The 24,087-nt window shown below is 42.1% G+C and overlaps 2 pseudogenes; one reads left to right on the top strand and one right to left on the bottom strand.

Moving 5' to 3' along the window:
• Positions 1-228: 228 nt before the first annotated feature.
• LOC131293811 (putative nuclease HARBI1) lies at positions 229-1,414 on the top strand (annotated as a pseudogene).
• Positions 1,415-15,474: 14,060 nt separating this feature from the next.
• LOC131293810 (uncharacterized) overlaps positions 15,475-24,087 on the bottom strand; it is a 67,066-nt pseudogene continuing 58,453 nt past the window's right edge.

The raw sequence follows: 24,087 nt of genomic DNA, 5'->3' as shown, positions 1-24,087 counted from the left end.
TACAGCCGAAATCAATCGTGTCGTTTGTTTACTGTTGTTTGTTTACTTTTGAATTTGGATTTGTGAGATTACAATTGCTCGAAACATGAATTTTATTCATTTTCCCATCATAAATGATGCTGAAAACATCAGAAAATTAAATATGTATCGGTGAAAGCTTCGGTTAAACTCGAATCCAAAACAGCTTTCTGATACAATGTAGGTAATGAAAAGAATTTAATTTGGACCATGAATGTAACCTATTTACATTTCAGGTTTCAACAAAACTTTAGGATATCCAAAGATATTTTCATGGATATTGTAACCATGATTGGACCCCACATAGCCGCTCGGACCGATTATGGTTTGACGGAGGAACAAAAATTAGCAGCTTGTTTGCGGTACTTTGGTGAAGGAAGATATCAGCATGGAACTGGAAAAGATTTCCATGTTGCAATGGCGCAGTCAACGTTCTCGAAGGTGCTACGTGATGTACTTCCACCAATGCAATCCCTTTTGGGCGACTGGATAAAATTACTTATGACCGAAGAAGAACGAATTGAGGCTAAGGAATATTTTTTCCAAAAGAGTGGCCTTCCTGATGTGGTGATGTGTGTAGATGGAACACACATCAAAATAAAAAAACCTAAGCTACGGCCATTGCAGTATATGAACCGAAAAAAATTTTACAGCATAAATGCTATGATAGTAAGTATAACGATATATGATATTATATGAGCTTTTATCGAAAATTTTTATGTTTCCAGGTGTGCGATCATAAAAACCGAATTCGAGCAATCGATGCCCGGTTTGCTGGGTCTCATCATGACGCACACATTTGGAGGGTTAGTCCAATAATCTAGCATTTTATGGATCGACACAGAAATGGATTCAACGATAAATTGCTAGGTACATTTATAACAAGAAGTTGTGAAGAATGTTATTAACTGATTGTCTTTTTGATTAGGTGATGCAGGTTATCCGGCAGCAGACTGGCTGATTACGCCTTACAGGGATCCAAATTCAGGGTCTCCAGAATCTGAATTTAATAGGAAACATTCGTCTGGACGTATGATAGTGGAGAGGACAATCGGTTTGCTCAAGAGTAGATTTAGATGCTTGTTAGGAGTAGATGGAATGTTTAATTATGAACCGCAAAAATGTGCACAAATTCTTAATGTATGTTGTGCTTTACACAACATATGTGTTGAAAATAACATAGAGTGGAACCACCATTTCCAATCTTTACTAGAAGATGTGGGAAATGATTCCGATTAAAAAATAATCGAAAAAACAAACATTTACTGTTTTTGTCTTTTTATTTCTAGTTCTTCCCGTTTCAAGGCCATTTTCTTATTAGCTATTTCTATTCCTAATTCTATTTTTTTTCTTCTAGTACTTTGTAGTACTCGATCCTGTCTTTTTCGAGAGCTAGCTTCTCCTTTTCTATTTTCTTCTTCTACTCAAATTTTTCCTTTTCCAAGTTCAACTGTCTTTCAATAAGATCATTTTTTTTAGCCATAAGGCTATTATATTTTCGCTGCTCGAATAATTGCAGCTCGGCTATTGACCGTTCGGCCTAGCTGCACCTATTTGCCGCATTGATAGGGGCGTTTGTCCCCTTGTTGGCGTCAAAGCAGGTGTTGATGGATCCACCGATGGTTCCATCGTTGGTGGTATCGATGGTTCCGCAGATGGTTCCACCGATGGTTCCCCGTTGGATCCACCACTGGTTCAGGCGATGGTGCAGGGGTTGCTGATTGGGAAAAACCCATTCCCATTACTGGAACATCAGCGTTCCCAATTACAACCTTGTTGAGATCCAATATCGCGATGGCCTGCTCCTCGAGCTGCGAAAATGCCTTGATCGAACAAGGCCCTCCGCCGGTTGATTGGTACTCGCGATTGTTGTGGGCGAGCTTCTTTTTAAGGCCATATTTATATCCTTGCCAAGCCTGGAACGAAGTAAAAACATTCATGGGTTAACTGATATTAGTAATATTTTGTATGATATAACACGCTTACCCTTTTCCACCCTGTTCCATCTTTCGATGGAGAACCAAGGGGGTTTAATTTGCCTGCTACGGCGTTCCAAAATGTTGGACTTCCCACGCACTTATCCTGCGCAACGTCGGGATTGTCCTCTATGAGCAAAAGAAGCTCCCTCAATTGGATCTTCGTAATAGCCTTACGTTTATTCTAAAAAATAAAGAGTTGTATTAGGATAACTGAATAATAACTGAACTTTTTTTTTAAATAAATCAATTACCTCCATTATTAATTCCTTCAATCTATCAATCAAAACAATTTCACACAGCTCAAACAATCCACACTAGTCCGTGCTCCACTTGCCACTGAACCGGTACCTGTACGGCTCCACGCAAATTTGAACGAAATACTTGAACTTACCATTCATGAAAATCGCATTGCATTGCATTGGTTGCCATAGAAACTAGCGCGCTTGAGGGAATGGTCGGATCGTTATAGCCACCAGGTTAACTGAGGAAACCCACCTGGGGCAGATAGCCTGAAGAAACCTGCTGGCCTGGAGAAGGATGAACTGGTTTTTCGTAACGGTTTTACAATTTGCACATACACATGCTTTTTTTGCCGATTTTTCGATCTGCCATTATTCTAAGGTTGTCTTAGAGTGCTACAGGGCCAATAAGACCCACTTTGTACCAAACTCAAATTTCTCAGAGTTTCGCCCCATCGAAAAATACTGGGCAATCACAAAACTTCATCTAAGACGAAGTGGTGGAACAGTTAGAGATGTTCTTGGCACGAGGAAGTGGACGGAGGTTGCGATAATGGTGTCTCATTCCATGATATGGGCGCTAATATAGGAACCAAAAAACAAAATACGCGAATTTAAAAGAACATGTAACAATTAAATAGTAAAAACCTATTTTTATAACAAACGTCATGAATAACTGTAGAAAAGAAAAATACTTATAATTTTTTTTTTGCTTTTTATAATGGGTTCTCGGCCTTGTCACTCTTTCAGCCGGCGCTTCAGTTTTAATTTCCGGGTGGCGTCACTAGAAGCACCACAGCAGCGCGCTTTCCTTGGTTCAATTTACTTATGGTCACACTTTAAGATATGTTATAAGATCCCACACAAGCTAATTAAGCCGGGTAAGATAAATGGAGAAGAGCATCATTTACCAAACTAAAACAAGGCCATTGGTGTTGCTCATTCTTTGTATGTTGTTCGGTATCCAATCTAGCAAAGAATATTGGAATTATTAAGCCACATCGAAAAGATAGTGGAATTGAGTGGGTAATCAACCTGAATTTTGTGGAAACCCAGTTCAGTAACTTTCTATAATCGGGTTTTTTTTTGGGGTTGGGGGGTGGGTTATATATAGAATTTTAGTAGTGTTACAACGCATCTATCAAAGCGACCTGTTAGTGCCCTATAGTTCTTCTTTTCTGACTGGTATTTTTGAGAAAAGCTATAAGTCTTGGAGTCAGGCATCCTATTGAGCCATTGCTCTTCCAACTAGTATGAGGTTTTGAGTAGATGCAGCAAATCTACTGCATTCTCTTCACTAGATTGTAATGCCTTTTATCAGGTTAAGGTTTTAGTGACCAACAGTTCCTCTTGGCCTGATAGCTTAGATAATAATTAGAACTTGGATTGTTTTGTTACCATTCAACCATAATCATCTCATATGGCATTAGAAAAACCTGGATAGGAATTAGCCGTTCACAGTTTGATACGGCTTCATTATTCTAATTGGGCTTTGATTCACTAAATTTACCGCATCTTCTTCCCGGGAACGTAAGTATCTAGGAGCAAAACTAAACTAACTAAAATGCACAAAAAGTAAACCCCCATTAATAGTTTTTGGTCTAAACTGGTAGGAGGTTGTGGATGTGGAGGTTGAAATTTTTTGAAACCACAAATAAATAAACTTAATGAATTTTTTAAATTATAACTTGTAGATAATATTTTGGGAAACACCCTCAAGTATCTTCACTGAAAATTTCAAATCGATCCGACATCTATGATAAAAGATGTATCACATAAAAAGATAAAAGATAAAAGATGTCCGACATCTATGAGGTCTGAAGTAGAGGAAAACAGAATCTCCCATACAAATTTATAGACTACACGGGTTGACCGGTTGAACGAGTAAGGGGTATCAATCGAATAATGAAAATGAAAATTATTTAAACTCCTTTGAAAAATTTCTTTTTTCGGCAAAACGATAGAAAATTGATTTTTATAGTCGTTCTGAAAGTTTCATGCCGATACGACAATCCAATCAAAAGTTATGTGGAAATAAAACTCCAAAAACTACCCGGGTAGACGGTTGAACGGATGCTCAAAGAGCAGCAAAAATTTTCCCCATACAATGCGGGAACGACCGTTCCCGCGTATAACAGTTTAACTCTGGCGTATAACAGAAAACGAACATTTTTTAAAAAATTTGACAGTTAAACGTAAACAAACTACGGGAACGACCGTTCCCCGGAATAGGGCCGCTTGTCTCAGACCCCGATGAGATTCGAACGAATCCGACAGCATGTTCGAAATCCTCACCTTACACAGCACCCCCTCCATTGTGGCCATTCCGTTCAAACGGTGTGACGGCGTGAACGCCTGGAATACTGGCCTCCTCGTGGCGCCACTGGACCCCCTGGAAACAGGGGTGACGAACAGAGATCCGGGTGGGAGGGATATCCGCCCTCTCGTACACTATCAGAGTGATGGGCCAGGGTTATGGTTGTGTGCCGCACACGGAACGGGGTTTGTTAGGTATCTTTAATCCTGGTTTTAGATATCTAGCCCTCCGGTCTGTTTAGCCTCTCCGGAGGTTAGGATGGACCCTATGTCAGCGGACAGGACCGCGAAGACGTAGGGAGTGTTTCGGCAGGGATTCACTCTCCTGGAAGATTCACGAGAAGTCGCAAAGGTCGAAGTCAAGTTGTGCTCTGTGCCTACCGGGTCGCAGGACCTAGACCGATGCGCGAGCTATGAGTGGACGTCCGGCTACGAGGGAGTGGGTTATCGTTCTGGTTTCTCTCTCCTGGGGTTGTTGGTGGGCGAGTATGATGGGATAGCGTCTAACCATCGAAAGTCTTACCAGCAGCAGAACGGAAGGGTCGCTCAGTGTTTAAGGAGGGCAGGGCGGGCTATGGGGCGACTTGACTTTTGTCGGTAAGGGATCCACCGGTGAGGCGAACTATGCGATAGTGGTCATGTCAATCCAGAAACCTATACTGTCAAGGGCCTGGTAGAACAGCAGCCAGGCCAAGCGGATGAGGGCAAGTCTGACTTTGAGGCGATAAAGGATTGGTCGGCGTAGGGCGCTGAGGTTTGCGGCACCATGATGTCTGAGTCGTCCATGACTGAGTCAAATCAAACGTCGGACGACCCCAGGATAGGGACCAGGCGTAGATTGCGCAGTAGCGTGATTTTGCGGCTGGTTTCAACACGGTGAAGGGAACAGAAAGGTTACTTGAGGTTTGTGATGCTTTGGGGAGGGATGCACCGGGGGTGATGTGGGGTCACCTGCCAATTGCGGTACCAAGCCATCGCTGATCAACCTCTTGGACACCGGTCGTGTTCAGGGCCTTGTACTTACCAAACAGGCCAAGGTGGACGGCACGTAGACCGAGGAGGTGCTCGGTTTTGCGGGCCAGCAATCAACATCTGAGGTGTCAGATACTGGAAACCCGGCACGTAGACTAGGCAGGAGCTTAGTTTTGCGGGCCGTCGAATCCGAGTGGTGTCAGAACCAATGTGCAAGTCCACAAGAAGGATTTTAGGAGGTATTGGTGTCAGATAAGTCGGCTGTCGGATCGATCTTCTGAGCCGCTTAAGTTGCACTGCACTGAGTCCGTTGCTTTAGGCGTGGGAAACATGACCCTGGTAGGCAGGGGGTACCAGTTAGCCCTTTAGCAACACGCGCTTTCACCCTTCAGGAGTTAGTTGCGTGCCACAGCGTCCGTAAAGTGAGATTTTAACCTAAGGACAGACGCCTTTTCCATCCATGCTTCTACCGTGTAGGTGTATAGCGGGATGGAATCCAAAGGGCTAGAGGAGGGAGTATGCTTGTTTCGTAGTCCGGGACATCGGGACATCGAGCAAGCTGAACCCTCGTCCAAAAAAATTGTGGCCTCCAGCAGCCGTACCAGCTTCTCGGGAAAGCTGTGCTGCCGCATAGTCTTCCATAGCTCCTTCCTGTCTATGGTATCGTAGGCCGCCTTGAAGTCGATGAAGAGGTGGTGCGTCGGGATCTGGTGCTCCCGGCACTTCTGGAGGATCTGCCGTAGAGTGAAGATCTGGTCGGTGGTGGATTTGCCTCCAACAAACCCAGCTTGGTAGCTTCCGACGAAATCTGTAGCAAGGGGCGCGAGTCTGCAGAAGAGTATCTGGGATAGGATTTTGTAGGCAGCATTGAGAACTGTGATGGCTCGAAAGTTGGCACAGTCCATTCTGTCACCCTTCTTGTACACTGGGTGGATGACACGCAGCTTCCAGTCATCCGGTATCCTTTCCTGCTCCCAGATTTTCACAATTAGCTGGTGCATACTGACGGCAAGCTCTACCGAACCCATCTTGAATAGTTCTGCCACCAGCCCATCGCTGCCAGCTGCTTTGTTCGGTTTCAGCTACTTGATGGCACTAGCGACTTCGTCCAAGGATGGTGGGAGCACATCGTCATCTACCTCCTGACTAATGTGTTGCTCAATTCTGCCTGCGCCGCTGCTGGACTCCCCTAATTCCGCTCCGTTCAGGTGTCTCGAGCTGCGTATAGAAGGCGTCTTTGTCGTCATCGCTGCTCTCAAGGTGCGGGCTGTGCACATTAATAATGCTCAGGTTGTAAAAGCGTCCAGGTATCCTCAACCTGCACATCTTGTCGTTGATCGGCCACCATCCGATCACACGCTTGAAGTGCTACTGTTTCGAAGCCGCGGGCTCTCACATTCTCTGCGAGTATTCTGGTACTCCCGGGTGAGGTAAGAGACCTGCAGTTCCATGTACCGAGTTTCCAATCGTAGTCCTTTTTCCGTCGCGTAGGTCTGGCATGATTGGTCCAAATCGGGTTTTCTTCTTGGTGGTCGTTCGTTGCGATTGTTACAGGGGGTGGCTTGCAAGGCCTCTCCCCCCGCCTCCTATCTCGTCGGTGGAACAACGCATCCTAGCTGTTTTACGTCCCGTAGGATGCCAGGACAGGGTGTACAGCCGCCCCTAACATGGGGAACAGACGCTGGTTCGAGCCGCTCCTAACATGGAGAACAGACGCTCGGGGATGAACTACTTGCAAGTAGCAGTCCATTCCCCCTCTCAATTTAGCCTTGCCGCCCATCCGCCCAAGGGGGTGGGTTTCCCCGTGTACCCTAGCTTGGATATTTAGGCGAAAAGTTACCGTTCTGTACGTCGCGGACGTATTGAGTAGGAGTTGGGGAGGAGAGCCTATAGCAGCCTTCAGGAGGCGTCGGATCCAACCCTTTACAGAGTGAAGAGTGACATACGTATCTTCTTCTATCGACTCAAATCTACTTGATATGCCCTCAATTAGCGATGTAATAAGTAAACTTACTTGCTCTTGAATGTGTTTTGTTTTCTCCTTATAATCATTGATATTTTTTTTTAAACACGAATTAGAAGGCCCATTTTGGATAATGTGGCAACCTTTTCAGCAGACGCATGTTGCGTAGCTTCATCAAAATATTTTAAAATTGTAATAGCTTGGGTCATTCTATCCCAATCATCATTTTTTAAACTACATTTCAGTTTTAACGTGTCTACACAAACTCCTAACGTAATTCTATTTATAAGAAACCTTTCCAGCATAGTATAAGTAGAATTCCAACGAGTTGGTACATCCTGTTTAAGTTTCAGTTCCTCCATAGTTAAACTTTTTTGGACTTCGCAAAGTTTTTGCGTTGCCAGGCAACTTTTTTTTAAAATGAATAAAGGGTGTCCCAGAAAGTATAAGCACGATTTCAAAATTAGGTAAAAAATAAAACCTGTTCCAGAAACTGAATTTTTGTTTCATAAATTGTGTTTGGGTTCTGTTCTGGACTATTTGCGAAAGATAAAAATTTTAAAAATTTAATCGTATTCTAATGACCGCAATTTTGATCTGTCCCCTCCGATATGGCTCAGCACATACTTGTCGTGAACGGTTTTCGACACTTTTGAACGGTTTTACACTTTTTTTTTAAACTGTTGATGTTTTCCGTAGCTTTAACATGTTTTCTCAAGTGTGCCTTCGTTAGCGCCCAAAATATCTCAATTGGTCTGGTCTTGGTCGACTCTTCGTCGAACTGATGCATGAGGGTTGACCACACAGCAGCTTGTCGTACAGTTTCCGGGCCCGATGTTTAATGCATGCAGCCTAATTTGCAGTCCGTTTCGATTTCTTTTGAATTTTGTACGATTTTAAATTCAATCTTGCCTTGTCTCATTGGACGTTACTTTTTGACGTACCCATTTTTTGAGCCACATCGCGAATGGAACATTCCTATTTATGCTTGATTGCTTTTGCTCTTTCCCGGATCAACTGTTGGTCGATAGGACCAGGTTTTTGACCACTTTTCAGCGTATCCTCGAAGCTGGACTCCTCCCAAAACTTTTGGATGGCGGTTCGTACGGCTCCGATACTTACACCTACCGATATCGCCAATTTCCATAGCAAAATGTTAAGAGTCGAACACCATTTGTGCAGAACGCTTTTGCGCTTTTTAACGGAAATGCCTCGCATTTTAACAGAAACGGTTGAAAAAAATAGTTTCGATGCATTACCCAGTAGGTTTGAATGCAAACAATCAAACACCCGAAGAATCAACTGTTTGGCGTCATCCGTTTTCCAGAAACATAATTTAGAAATCGTGCTTATACTTTCTGGGACACCCTTTAACTATCTGTTATTTATTATGTGTTACTGTTAAGTGTATGAGCGAAACATGGGAAATGGTTCAGTTCTAAAATAGATTCGGTAAGTTTCATGTTGCGCGCGTTATCCGTTGTAATACTAATTATCTTTTCGTCAATTTCGAAATTTTTTAATGTGGTTTCAATTCAGTTCGCCAAATGAGCACCGGTGTGATTGTCTTCTAAATCAGAGCAATCTAAAAGTAAGGAAACTAACTTGCATTCCTCGTCTATGAAATGTGCCGTCACAGTTATAAAGGGAGTATTATTTGAATTGCTCCATCCATCCTTAGTTAAAGCAATAGATGTTGTTAATTTTAATTTGTTAATTATTTCTTCCCTAGTTTCTTCATACATCAACGGTAGCAAAGAATGGGTTAGAGCTTTTCTACTTGTTGTTGAATATCTATGGTTTAAGATGTTGGTAAATGATTTGAAATATTCGCTACCTTCCAAGTTGAATGGGAGAAGAAATGTGATGTGACCTTCGAACCAATTTTTAACAACATCAAACGGATCAGCTAGTAATGTATAAAATTTAGTAAAGTGCGCTTACAAGTTGTACAATCTCGTGTTGCAAGCAATCTCAAGTTGCATGCAAATATGCTATGCAAGTATCATGCATAGAACCAGATCACTTCGTACTAATTTTGTGTCGAACTATTAACAAGGTAACTGCCTTACACAAATTACACTGCTTTCCGTTCTGAAAGCGATTCGTACAAACGCTGGTCTACCTAACTGGCTCTGTCGTTCCGAGCAGATCGACGCCGGCTTACGATAAAGAACATTGTCGGCCTCACAGGACCGACGTAGCGCTTAGAAGCACGTTGTAATGTAATAATACAAAAATACTGGTAATTTTTTTGTTTTGTTTTATTGAGTTCCAGGCATTTTCAATTTATCCAATTTGTTCTGACCACCCAATTTGAATTGTGCGGAATTTAGCGAAAAAAATAGTACACATCTTGTTGGCAAGTAAACACGTTCGAATTAGTAAACAACAGCGACACATGCGAAGTGACAGAACACGAAGGAGCTAGCTAGCGAGGGCAACCTAGCTCCCGAGTTTATAACAAGTTCAAGTAGGAACTAGGAACCCGTGGTAAGGAACGAAGTAGGAACCGAAAGATAACGACTACGATACGGGGTCAAAGTACTAGCGGTCATGGGGTCAGCCCTGCGATGAGCACTGACCACCGCAAGAAGATCAGGAGCAAATTAACGATCGCGAAGAGCAAACGTGCAAAAGCACTTGCGCCCACTGACTTAACCACTTACGGTTACGAAAACACTTAAGAAATCACTTCCGAAAGCAACACTAAGTCGCTCGAATACGTGTACACCGAGGCTCGACCGTTATTTGAATAAAGTGTAACTTAGCACTAGTTACACGCGCGTAGTTTTGTCGGAAAGTATCAGAACTTTGCTACACAATTTTAACAAAGTGATTTTTACTAGTGGCTATAATACTACTACAAATTTTAATTTCCGGCTGGCGCCACTAGAGGCGTCACAGTAGCGCGCTTCTTTGGTTGAATTTATTGTGAGACAGGCTTTATGAAATATGATCAACATAACTAAGTGCATCGGGGGTCCGCGACAGCCGAGCGGTAGCGCCGGTTAGAAAATCGGCCCATGAGCGCCGGGGCTCACCACCTCGACGGCGTGGGTTCGAATCCCAACCGAGACCGGACCCTCCCCTGTACGAGAGGACTGACTATCCACGTACAACAGGGAAACAAGTCTCGTAAGCCCTTAACGGGCAGGCATGACCAAGAGGTCGTTTACGCCAAGAAGAAGAAGAACTAAGTGCATTTACGTTGGACAAAAACTACTGAACAGATTTCCTCATTACATAACATTGATTGCAACTAGCTTAATTTGGTAAAGTATAAGGATACTTGGATTAACAAAATACTTATCATGTTAAAATTATGTTTTGAAGCAATTTCAAATTTTCGCACGGCACTGGGCCCGGGCCTTATGAAATACGTTAAAATGAGTCAAGTGAAAACAAATGCTCGATACCGGGTAACTAGCAATGTTGTTTGTATAATTTAACAGAAAAAAAGTAAATCAAATTACTACACAAACAGAAGTGAAGACGAATTTCCATAACACTGTCTCCTCAAACAACGGGATACACGATTCTTCAAGTGTTTTACAACTCGTACAAAATACAAATTCATATAAAACACAGTCACTAACAAAACTAATATATCGCCATGATGTACAAACCAACCAGAACGCATTTCAGAGTTCACTCCGTTGGACAAAATGTGGAAACTGAGGGATTAATTGATCGACATTTCTTAGCAATAAATATTTCGAAGCTTCCTAAAATTACTATTAAGTCGGACAGAACCGATTTAAATGCTTCGACAAGTGAACAAATGACAACTGGACTTGCAGTGACAAGTGACAGCTGGAATAAAGCGTTGAATGAATGTCATATTTGACCAAATTTTCATATTTCACCTTCTAGAAGATACACGTTCACAAAAAAAATGCATAGCGCCCGCGTAGCCTGGCAAGTAAGCTAGCATCTAAAAAAAAATTAGATTCGTCAAAGGAACCAAATGTATAAACCCGTATTTTTTTGTCATGTTAAACATACCTTTCACAAATGTCCTTGCCGGTGCATCTGCTATTATAGACCGAACTTTCACTTCGTGCTGAATGCTGAAGCTTCGTGCTCGTGCTGAATGCTGCTTCGTGCATTGCTGATACAATAGAAAGCATTAACATCTTAACTAATTAAATAAAAATTTTACTAAGCTGAAACTATTCAGAAGACACTGTTTGGCTCGTCTTTAATATTGTCCGAGCGTCCTTTGGTATACGGTACGGCGTTTTTTCTCGTAGAACGTCCAGAATTAAGTTCATAGTTTCATGAGGGATATCTTTGACTAAAGCACAGTATCGAAGGCATTCCTGCAATGGCATGTCCCCATATTTTCCGTGACGAGCAACGTCTTCCTCCGGATCCTAGGGATTCGTCTCGATGGTACACTCTTCGTCGGAGGATTGATCGTTTGCTGAAGGAATGTCCGAAGCACTGCAAACTGGTCCATCGTCGATAATTAAATGACATGAAATGTTCTATTTAAGCAAACAGAAAGCGATAGGCACTTTATCCGCGTCATACAAATGTCTTAGGATAAGGATTGCTTTCCATTGCTTTCCATTTAGCATCAACTTTTCTCAACAAGTTTTCGCTTGTTGATGGGGATTGGTGGACTTTCGAAGAAAACATGGTTATACTAATAAAATAACACAAGATATGGTTAAACTCTTCAGTGGTCTTAATATCATGCATAACCACGATACTTATGCAGTGTAGAAAAGTCTTAAACTCAGTACCTTTCCAAAAGGGGAGTGTCTCAAAGGGCTGTTAATCTCTGTAACAGATTGAGTTGACTAGAGATTAACAGCCCTTTGAGACACTCCCTTTGAGACACAGCCCTTTGAGACTGAGACAAGTTTGTAACAGATTGAGTTGACTAAACTTATTATCTACTATACCACGTAAATTTGTTTTCGTTACTCCTAAATCTATTAAATGCAGGCGATCGGCAACTACAACGTCATCTATTAGATTAAAATGGTTTAAATCTTCTAAAGGCGTGTGCCACTGTTGGTGATGTCCTGGATTGTCTCTTTCTCTAAACGTAGATCGGTATCAACAGAATAAAAAATCATGTATTTGCCGGATAGTTTCGCTCACCTGCTATCAAGCATTTCATGTAACCGTGCTTACCGTTGAAGTTTGTGGTAGCTTTTATATATGCACGTGCTGGCTAGTCTGCTATAATAGCACGAATTTCAATTCGTATAACGCGATCCTGGAACAGGATACCATTAACTTGCAAATGATTGGCATCATCCACAAAGGGACGCAGGAATTCTTCAATGTTTTCAGATTTTTAATCCCTAAAACATAACCCAACGAGCATTATCGGTGCATCTGGCAGCTCAACAACTTTAATTAAAAACGGCCAAAACTGTTTTTCTGAACTTTCAAATAATGAAAGCCCATCAACAGATACTTGCAATGAGTTTTCTTTAATTGAATCTACAAAATAGTTTCGAAGTACACTTTCAATACCTTGATACCATATTCTTCCTCCAGTTATTGGTTGAATTGCTAAACTGACATTTGTAGGTGTGTCGAGAATTTATCGTGTATCTTTTGGCAAATTTAAGTCAAATTTTTGTTTTCAAAATCAAACATCAAATTTCCTTTGGCACGGGAAAGGCGCGCGATGGTAACAATATATCTGAAGCATTGTTTTAATGAAGGTTTATCTATACAACTGTATTTTTCATCCCATACAGCAGTGGATACATTCACACTATCATCATTGAGAACGACATTAGATTGTTGGTCAATGTTTTCGCTTGCATCATCATTTGTACCCCAAGCGAAATTTGTAGTAGTTACTATCAAATAAACCATCCCTGAAAGAAGCCCTGTACAAACAGAAACGGGAATGACTTAACACAAACTGATTTTGCAAAGCGATGAATTGGATTGATTATCATCTAGACAATCCATGCAGGAAAAAACAGATCGACCTCTTGGTCATGCCTACCCATGTTAAGGGCTTACGAGACTTGTTTCCCTATTGTACGTAGGTAGTCAGTCCTCTCGTACAGGGGAGGGTCCGGTCTCGGTTGGGATTCGAACCCCTGCCGTCGAGGTGGTGAGCCCGGCGCTACTGCTCGGCTGTCGCCATGCAATGGTACATTCATCCCAGATAATTATATTTCACTGTTGCCTGACCTTGGCCATGGGTTATTGATTTTTCATGTTACATACGGCTTATGGGTTCCTATTCATGTTTAGAGGTAGCCTAAATGATGTTCTACCGACATTTCCAGCTAAAATTCCAGATGAAGCAACTGGTACTGTGATGTTGTTGTTTGCTTGTATTTTGGCAAGCAAGAGCGGTATCAGAATGGTTTTGACGGTTCGAACTGGTGCATCCAAAAAATGATACCAATTTGCCCCGTTTATCAGTCAGCATTGATACGTTGTGAGAAACGATATCCTACATTTCTGCAATATTATGCAGCAGTTCATGACTTATTTCAGTGTCCATCAAATTAAATGCACTTCGATTTGGCGAACATAAATAATGATTTGGTACTAGTTTTCACATATCCACCCAGTGGGATCAGTGCCTCCAACGCGACATTCTTTTCTAAAACTTCTTTTTCAGTTTCAAAAGGCATAAAAGGCTAACTCACAACTCCTCAGTGGCCAAATTAATCCTGTTTCTCCTTCGCTAAGCTTGTTTATCTCGGAATCTTCTCACTAGCAATTACCATTACCGCAGCACATCTAAGCTTACTAGACTGGTAAGAATAAATCTTACATTTCCGTTTCTATGCGCCCTCCTATGATTTGTGGAGCGCTTAAGGATAACGCTTTATCCCGAATATTCCTGAGCGTATCAGAGGACTATTTTTGGATGTCATGTTCTCTATCCACACTAGCAACAATTTCTCCATTTCCATGATGTTTTTTTTTTTTCCATAAGGGTTCGTTTATTTCTCCTTTTTTAAAGCTAGGCTTAACTAATATCACAGATTAGAAGAAGAAACATCCTACTCCCTTCTCTTGCCCTTGCGTTGCCCCCACACAGCATGCACCTACACGGTAGAGCTATGTGGGGGCGGGCATCTGGCCGTATTGCCCTACTACTAACTCCCGATCGGGACCTCACTTCCGTTTACTTTTATTGTAATTGGCCCGGCTGGCCACGATTTACGCCACTTCTCCTATTCGCCCGCTGACGTTCGTTGACGCGCTCACGTCGAGCGCGCCGGAGATTTCCTTCAGCCTCCTCTAAGACTGCTGCCGCTTCTTGCTGGTTTTCGGGGGCCGCATCGTGCAGCCGGAGAGCTGCTACGTTCCTGGCCATCGTTGCTGCGTACACGGCTGGCGGCATCCGTTCTTGTCGTCTTCGCAGCCGTCTGATGTTATCGAGCAGCTGCCGTGCCCGCCTCCGGAAAGCTATCCTGTCGGGCTCCTCCATCGCCAGAATCCTTCCCCTGAGGGTCGGGTCACGTCCAAAACGACCCATCCTTCGCCGCTCCTGCGCTGCCGCGATTGCCTCTGCCTGCGCAGTGACTCGCCGCCTTTCCGCATCCATCGTCCGCTCCGCTGCAGCTGCTCTCTCCATCGTCCACTGGCGCTGCAACCTGGAGCAGATCGTCTTTGCCGCCTCGGCTACCCGGTCCCACGCATCCGAGCTGTGAAGCATGTAGTCGCCAAGGTTGTCGGCCGTTGCTGGCTGCATTCCGTGGCCAGTCAGGAGCCGCTGCCGCACCTCGCCAAAACGAGGGCACTGGAACATCGCGTGCTCGACTGACTGGTCCACTCCTGGGCAGTCTGGGCAGCCCGGGGATCGGATGATCTTCTTCACCGCAAAATACTGCCGGAAAAATCCGTGTCCCGTCAGTACTTGGGAAAGGAAGAAGTCAACCCGTCCATGTTTCCAGGCCACCCATTGCTCCACGTCCGGGATGAGTCGATGTGTCCACCGCACGAATCTGCTCCCTCGCTCCGGATCCTGCGCGAGATCGTCCTAGGTGCGCTGCCATCTCCGGAACGTCTCGGCCCGCTCCTGTTGCCGGATCACCGCAGGAGCCTCGGTGGCTGCTTGGCGGCGCTCGTGGCAACGTTGGTCCTCCTGGATCAGCTCCACGATCGGCGGCAGCGAGGCGACGACGGTGGCCACATCGTACCTGACAGTACGGAACGTACTGGCCACCATCTTTGCCGACCGATTGTGTACCCTGTGCAGCATTCTGCGATTGCACTGTATTTCCGTCGCCTTCCACCACACTGGAGCCGCGTACCGCATCACGGACGTCGCGACGCTGGCTAGGGTGCGGCGACGAACGCTGGACGGCCCCCCGTGGTTACGCAACAAATAGCCATGGGCACGGCTGATCTTTGCCGCCTTGTCGGTGACCGCCCTGACGTGAAAGTTCCACGACAGGTGGTCCTCGACTTGTACCCCCAGGTACTTGATGTGGCGACTCGAACGTAGCACTGTTCCTCCAACACGAACCGGCACCTTTGGATGACCCCTCCGGAGGCTGCTGATCATAACCATCTCCGTTTTGTGAAGGGCGAGGGACAGCTGATGTTGTTGCATCCACCTCTGCACCACGTGGACGGACTGGGTGGCCAGCCTTGATGCTTCCCGTGGAGTACGGCCGGGGACGGTCAGGACCAGGTCGTCCGCAAACCCAACGAGCTCCACGCCGGGAGGCAGCCGCAACTCGAACACGCCGTCATACATCACGTTCCAGAGGGTCGGGCCCAGGATGGACCCTTGTGGAACTCCGGCGGTGATGTCGCGCGTGACCGTGCCGCCGCTCGTCGCGTACTGCAGGACTCTACGTTGGAAGTAGTCCCCGATGATCATCCGCAACTGCGCAGGGACTCCCCTCTGACTCAACGCCTCGCCGATGTGCGTCCAGCTGGCGGAGTTAAACGCATTACGAACATTTTCATGATGTTTTCGTCGCGATTCTGTGTTATGATGGTTCCTTCCATCGTAGCACTGTCTTGCAATGGCTGCGAAACTTTTTCCTCCTTCGTGTAACTTTATTATGTTCATTTTATCGGCGAAATTAATAGAACATTCTTGGGTTTCCGTTTTTCCGGATTAACGAAATTTTAATAACTTTGAAAGGCAAATGCACGTCCAACATTTCTTCTTCGTCTAGAATTCATAGAATTTTGTTATAGTGACATTTGACAAGTGGAGAATTTACATCGATGTCATAATAATCTACTCAAATTTTGAAAACCGCGTAGCTCGAGTTCCGTGTATGTCACATATCGACTTTATATGATAAAACACTACGTCCAAATAACAAGGCAAAGCTATAGTACCTGAATCAAATACTGCAGACTTGTGTATGTTTCCCCTACTGCTAAAAACGGTAGTGTTATTAGTAATCTTCGCGAGGTGTTATCGCCGATCGCATGTTCGTGTCCATCCGGTGGATGCGATGTTTTACCAAGGATTCTAAATAATAGAAATCCTCCCATTGCATGCGAAGAAAATTGAAAATGGTATCATCCATCTTCGCTAAAATATTATCAAGAAAAGAATATTATTTCCATCTTCTTCACGGCAAAAGAATACAGGCCGCATCGACCGCCTATGCCGATTTCTCCAGAACCTTCTTTCTCTAATTTGGTTTGCCAAGTTGGTGATGTTTGTCAACCATCGCGGTTATGCTTTACTTAAAACATCACAGACAACTTTTTTCGATCCGTTTGCAATCAATACCAGGTGCGTAAATTTTTGCTAGTATATTTTTTAATTTTTATTTTGCTAGTATGTTTTTAAACTAATTTGCGCACATTTCGACAGTTGACTGACCAACTATCCAAAGGCTGAAACCATTTTAGTAAAATCTAAAATGATTTTACCGTTTGCAGAGGGCTGTCTTTAAAAAACCTCCTACTAACCGAGCTGTTTGATAGACGTCAATGGGGGCTTTTGTTTTGCATTACACCTTAAGGTGTAAGTAAAATTTTAACACTGTTTAGCGCGATGGCCAAGGTTTTTAGTGGCATCGTCCAAAATATTAATACGATCGTCGGAGCTATTAAGACTGCGTGAGCGCCGTTTAGCGACTCTGTCCAAAACATTAAGAAGATGGCAGACCCTTCTAAGATAAAGTGAGCATGCTTAGCGCGTTGGCCGCACCTATAAGACCGTTCGCCGCACCTTTTACCGGCTGTCATTTTTCCGAGCCTTTTGTGAGCGCTTTTGTTCAAAGAGCCGATTGTAGAGGTGGATGCTTCATTTCGTGATTTGAATTTTCCGTTACGTATCAATAGTTTCGAATATTTTTTGTTTAGCTGGAAAGTTGTGACTATAGTCACGTAAGGGACCTCTTTTCTGATTTTTTTTGAGGTACTTCGGATGTCACGATTATGGTTATATTTCCAATTTGAATCTTTTTAATGGTTCTTTCCCCTTCGCTTTTTCCCCATCTAAGGACTCCTGAATTTTTTATCCACTCCATTCACTTATTCATTTTCGTTAACATTTTGGTATACGCTCAAAAAGGTTGACGAAGCAGGCATCATCGTACCTTTGGTCATTACATTCGTCGACCCTGCGATCTGGAGCTCATGTCACGGGTGCCTAGTATGTAGAGATGGCTCCTAGTGTAAAGAATTAAGTACGACTACTAAAGTATATAAGGCACGGGAGGATGGGGTTACGCACACTACGGGCCGCAGGGAAGAATTAGGATTAGATATAGTTGTTGAACTTTCAAATTCAACTTTGAAATAATGTGATGTGAATATTCACTCAATAATCATAAGTGAACCTTCCAAACGCACGGAAGAACAAGTTGTATGTGTATGTGTAATTGCATTACTAATTTTTCCTCTTTAGCATTTTCCCAGTGTTCCACAGTGTGTAATAGTAATACATTACAAATCTGCCCACCAACCTGGACATAATAAATGAAATTAGGACTCTTAAAAATTCCGAACTACGACAGTGCAATGCTAAATTAGACGCAGTGTTGAGGAATACTGCACTGGCAAATGTTGTTTTAGAAGAAGTAGTCGCTGCAAGTTGTCCCCGTGAAGGCATAATGAGGCGGACTGATTTTGACTTTCCACCAATTGACTGCGACGATGAATTGAAGCTGTTGAATGAGTCTCTAAAAGAAAAGCCAGAATATAGAGAAAAATTAATAAGTTTTTTGAAAAGCCGAGTAACCAGAACAGACCCGGCAAATCGATTGCATGATGCAATAGATTTAATTTTTACAAAAAAATTTTATGCATCTATGAACTGGTCGGGGTTCAGCATGAACCCACACATCGCTGCCATCGCACCCCTCGGCAGTGACGGTCCTTAAGAAAGATTTTCTCTCGTTAAAAAAAAAAAACAAAAACTTTTATACCAACTATGGATTTTATTTTTTATAATCTACTACCCCGGCGTTGCTCGTTGAAGAAGGGGTTGAGAAATGAATTGTGGTTTTAACTAATATTTGAGAGATATGTTTGAATTCGATAGTTACAATAAAAACTTAATTAAAATGTTTAATATTTCATCAATTTCCCCGTGATGTGTATACCTTGTTGTAGCTATGGTAGATACACCTTGACATTTTTTTACATGTTTGTTTTGTTTGTGTGTAATACTGAGTTTAAATTGTAAAATTTAGGTGATTTTATCGACAAATAGTGATCAAACAAACCTTCAACAACATCTGTAGTGCTTAAACTATATGTGTGGAAAGTTTCATAAGCGACGGTTCAGTTTTGGTCGAGTTGTAGTGTACGAAAAACTCCATGCTAAAAGCTAAAATATGTAGTACATGCAACTCTAATGTATGCAGAAGAAGAACAAACACTAGCTCTTCTGTAGTCCCTAATGGTATTGCAACTAATTTACATTTAATATTATCTAAGTTTATGTCCTCGTCCTCCAACAATCCACACGTTTCACATTTATAAATGTCCAAATCACTCGATTCCATTGGTTCTTCAAAGAACTTTTCTTTTCCTAGCAGTTTACGGCCGCTTACGACGTAGCTGCTGTCCGCACTCATGGTGCTTTTTTCATACATCATAATGTTGTTGTCTTTTGTTAAAAACCAACAACCTGTTCCTGCGAACACGTAGGATGGAAAACTTTCCATTTTCACGACAGAGAGGTGTGTTTGGTGCCATCGATTCCTTGTAAGAAGACATATGAAAATTGTCCAATTTCGACAATCGATTTATGGCCTGTTCCAAATGTTAGTTACCGCCACGCAAAAGACCTTTTAGATGCTGCAATTCGTTCTCGAAGGGGTACGTAGACAAGGACGGAAGGGGACCAAGACGAGCCACTTCTTCGTAGATGTGCTATAGGTTGTGGACGTTGCTGCCTACTTAACGTTCAGTGTAGACCACACTGCACTGCGCTACAAATTGCTCCAGCAGTTGTCCGACCAATGCACGATGGAGCGAAGCTGGGATAAAAATCAAAAATTCATTTTTGGAATTCAGAAAAAATAAATATGTTTTCTTAAACTACAAGATGAAACTAAGTAATGACGCAAAAACTAGAGCCTCTGTTCTTCCAGGTTCTGAGAAACCCGTCAAATTTATGATTTGTGAAAATATTGCGTGAAAAATTGAAAAAAATCCATCAACTTTGAAGGTCTGTAACTCCTATAATAATAGCCTGAATCGGATTTCAAGTACAGTTTTGGAAAGGTATACATAATATTATGCTTCATAATTGTTAACAGTTTGAGTAAATTGAAATTCAATGTCACAAAATATTAAGCATTTTTTCGCAAAACTCCTGGAACATTTTTCAATTTTCTTTTTTTAACCTTACGCCATCGCTAAGGATTGTAAAAGATTGTAATATGATGCATACCCACTTAAAGTCTAGAATGTTTTGTAACAATAAATGATAGTTTTTTTTTTCCCATACGCGCGCATCTTTTCGTTATTCTGTACTTTATATGTGAAGCTTATGCGTGGGGGGACCCAAAAGTAACGGGAATCGGGTTATAGGGAGAAGAGGGGGAAGTGGATCGGGTTCAATATTTTTTTTAAAAAAGCTTAACATGTTCTTGATCAGTATGCAAAGTTTAATTTCTGTTAGTGTATCCGCTAGTCTTTGAGAATTTTTTCAGTGTAACGGTTTTAGTGTTTTCGGCGATTTTGTGAGATGGCCAAGTGAAACTGAGGTCAACCTCGTTCTGGGCTCCCCACAGCTTCAAAAGCGGACGAAAATGTTTCAAAAATCAACAATCTTGTTCAGCATTTGTACGGATGCAAAGCAGTATTTGTTACAATATTTAAAAATATCTAATTTTCCACCCGCTAGCTTTATTGAGAGCATATTCAAAACATAGGCGGTGCTGCAAAAATCTCTTGACCTCTCACTTCTACAGATCTTGGGCCCTTTATTTCTGCTGACAAGTGGTTTGTTGACAGTTCTGAGGTTGCTGACTGAACAAATACGATCTGTATTTACAAAAGTAATCATACACGTAATATAGTTCACTAGCTTCGGTTCTAGTTCCATTTATTCCATTTTATTTACAGTTCTTTTCATATTCTACTTACAGTATTTTATTTACATAATTCTATTTTCTATAATTCATTCTATTCTATGCTGTTCTATTTACTATGTATATTCTAATTCTATTTACTATGTACATATTCTATTTACACAATTTTACTCGAAAATTTCTTCGCCGTTCACACAACGACGTAAATTCGTCCACATGTGGCGAACGAATTCTTCGCAGTCTTGCGTGGTAACTAAGGTTGAATTGCATTCATCAACTGCTCCTCATTATTCAGCTATTGCATTCATCAACTGCTCCTCATTATTTGGCTCTGCCCTCTTTACGTTAGACTTCCACTTGCTAAACATATTCTCAATGGGGTTAAAATATGGGCTATAAGGTGGAAGAAGCATAAGTGTATGGCCTTCGTTTTCAATCACTGTTAAGACTGCAAATGCAGAAAAAAATCAAAAACGGTGTTAAGACTGCAGATTACAACATAAACATAAACATCCTGCAACAAAATCTGGAGATTTCACTGATCCTGACGGGCCTTGAAGAGAAGTTAGTTCTCCCGGCGGGGGCAAGTTCGACGCAGCCTGGCGAGGCCAAGTTCGACATACTGCCAAGAAGACGAAGTCTTTCTTCCCGTCTTGTCGGACAAAACTGTTGAAATGGCCTCCTCAGAGCCCGGAGATTAAAAATTTGTGGGCAATTCTCGATGCCAGGGTGGACAAAACTGATGTATCGAACAAAAACGACAATTTTGAAGCTTTAATGCGCGCTTCAGAAGAATAAAATTCCCAAAAACTAAAAATACTGGTAGAAAGTATGCCAAAGCGCCTTCAGCAGGTTCTAAAAGCTAAAAAAGAACACATAAAATATCAAAACGCATTTATTATTTCTTATTTTTATGGATAATAATGAATAACTGAAGTGGGCACTTTTGCTTGTCACTGTTTTTAGATACTTTTTTTATTATTTTTTTCTCAAAATCAAAATATGTTTGTTTTCGCTTACCTATTAGTGGATCTTATATGAAATATGTAAATCAATATACGAAAAATACTTGCAGTATATTTAGTTGGATTGAGAAAAAAATATTGAGCGAAAATCTACAAAATTCGAAGTGGGCATTTTTTCCTGCCGGTCACTGTATATTTGAAACATTCTACCTTAACTCCTAAACTTAAACATATCTCCAACGTGACTCATCCACAGCATATCTGGCATTAGACTCAAGCCCTTGTCTACACTATTAGTCACAGACACTTTCCGAATGACATGATAACCCCACCCTACTACCAATTTGGAATGAAATCAGGCCTATCCCCGTGGATCGGAGCGAGACGCAGCGACTGACTTATGCTCCGTCGCATTCGCGCTGCAGCGCCGAAATTTTTCAACCCGCTCTTGAGTGAAACTTTGCATGAAAAATGAAATAAAGCGACGGATGGAAAGCATAAACCGTTACAGTTTGAACGGAAAGCACCGGCGCTGCCACCAACGGTAGAACATATTCCAATGTAAACAACATTGACGCTTTCAAATCTGTTTTCGATGCACAGTAAAGAGAAGAAATAAAACAAAAATAGCTCCTCAATGAATATTCCTAGCCAAGTGCATCATTCAGACAAAAGATAGTTCCGCCAAATACCTATGCAACAATATTTATATCATCTCAATCGCCTCAGAAATGATTGTGTTTAAGATGATCAAAGATGTATGATTTCAAAAGTATTCGAAGCATTCTCGTGCGGTCTCTTCAAAGCAACACTCGATAGAATAAAGAATCCTTCGACAGAATTTCTATATGTGGGAAAGTTTTCATTTACGTTATTACAAAATCGTATAATTGTTACATACCTATAATGACAACGAGAAAATAGACAAATATTATTCAATTCGAAAGATCTGTTGGCGCATGCACATGCACATGCATATCAGCAATTCCAGCGCTAGAAAAACAAATCACAAGTTTTCTAGTTGCCGGTTCAAGCTGTGTTCTAAGAAGGGCGGATGAGATTGTTTTCCTCCCGTATTCAATTTTTACTCTTCTCCCGCAGTTGCTACCATTGCTACCGCTGTACGTTTTACACCTGTGAATAAACGAATGCATATCAAACTAACAAATGTTCGGCTATTCACAAAGTGTGTCCATTATATTCAAAACATAAAAAATATATCCCAGCGATACATAAATCATTTGAATCAATGATCTCGAACGCCAACTATTGCGAGGTGTTCGACGCTATGGATTCATGTTCGCCATTTGATATTTGAAATATAGAATTCTTTTTCGAGTTTTATCTTCGGGCGTGAAAGATATCCAAAAGTGGGGCATTTAATTTTTTAAATAATCGACATAGACTGTCCTTATACCGACCAAATCTTGATTAGTGACAAACGTTTGCATTTCGGGAATATTACAATAACGTTTGCATTTAAAAAATGAGACAAATTTTAACGACTTTTCATGAAAAAACGGAACACGTTAGCAACTTTCTGTTAAAAGCAAATTAAAGAGTAGCATTTCGTTTAAATTTAGAACAAGTTTGACATCAACCATCTACGTTTGATTTTGTGTTTAACATCCAGCTTAATAGCGGACCTCGTGACCAACGATTATTTAAAACCAGATGAAGACAAGTGGTAAAAAAGCCTAGTACTTTATATTACTTTTGAAGCTTGTTACAGTATTTTTAAAGTGTTTTGTGGTCCCTAAACTCCCATAGAACGGCATATCGGGACTGAAAACCAGCGAGAAGGATTTGCCCAAAGTCGCTGTTTTTCCTGTCAAGACTTCCGGCGTGGAGAAGTGTATAATGTGCAGTGTCTTCCGGAATAAATCAACTTTATCAGAAAACACGATAAAGAGTACGATTCAGTGGTTTGGACATACCTAGCCACAGTAAATCATGCGTAAAGAGGATCGGAGGAGTTGAACGGGTCAAATATAATTGAAATAGCCCACACTGCTCACCTTGCTCATGCCTATCAACTAGAACAAATCGAAAAAAAACATTTACAACAACTGAAAACATTCCTACATGGTTGGTTTGGTTGGCTTTGGCAAAAGTTTCGGCCAAGGCCAACTGGGCGTCGGAAGTTATTTTGAAAGTACC

This window comes from Anopheles ziemanni, chromosome 2, assembly GCF_943734765.1.
Source record: "Anopheles ziemanni chromosome 2, idAnoZiCoDA_A2_x.2, whole genome shotgun sequence".
Classification (NCBI taxonomy): domain Eukaryota; kingdom Metazoa; phylum Arthropoda; class Insecta; order Diptera; family Culicidae; genus Anopheles; species Anopheles ziemanni.
Note: the sequence above shows the minus strand (reverse complement) of the source record. Positions and strands in the feature narration are given on the sequence as shown.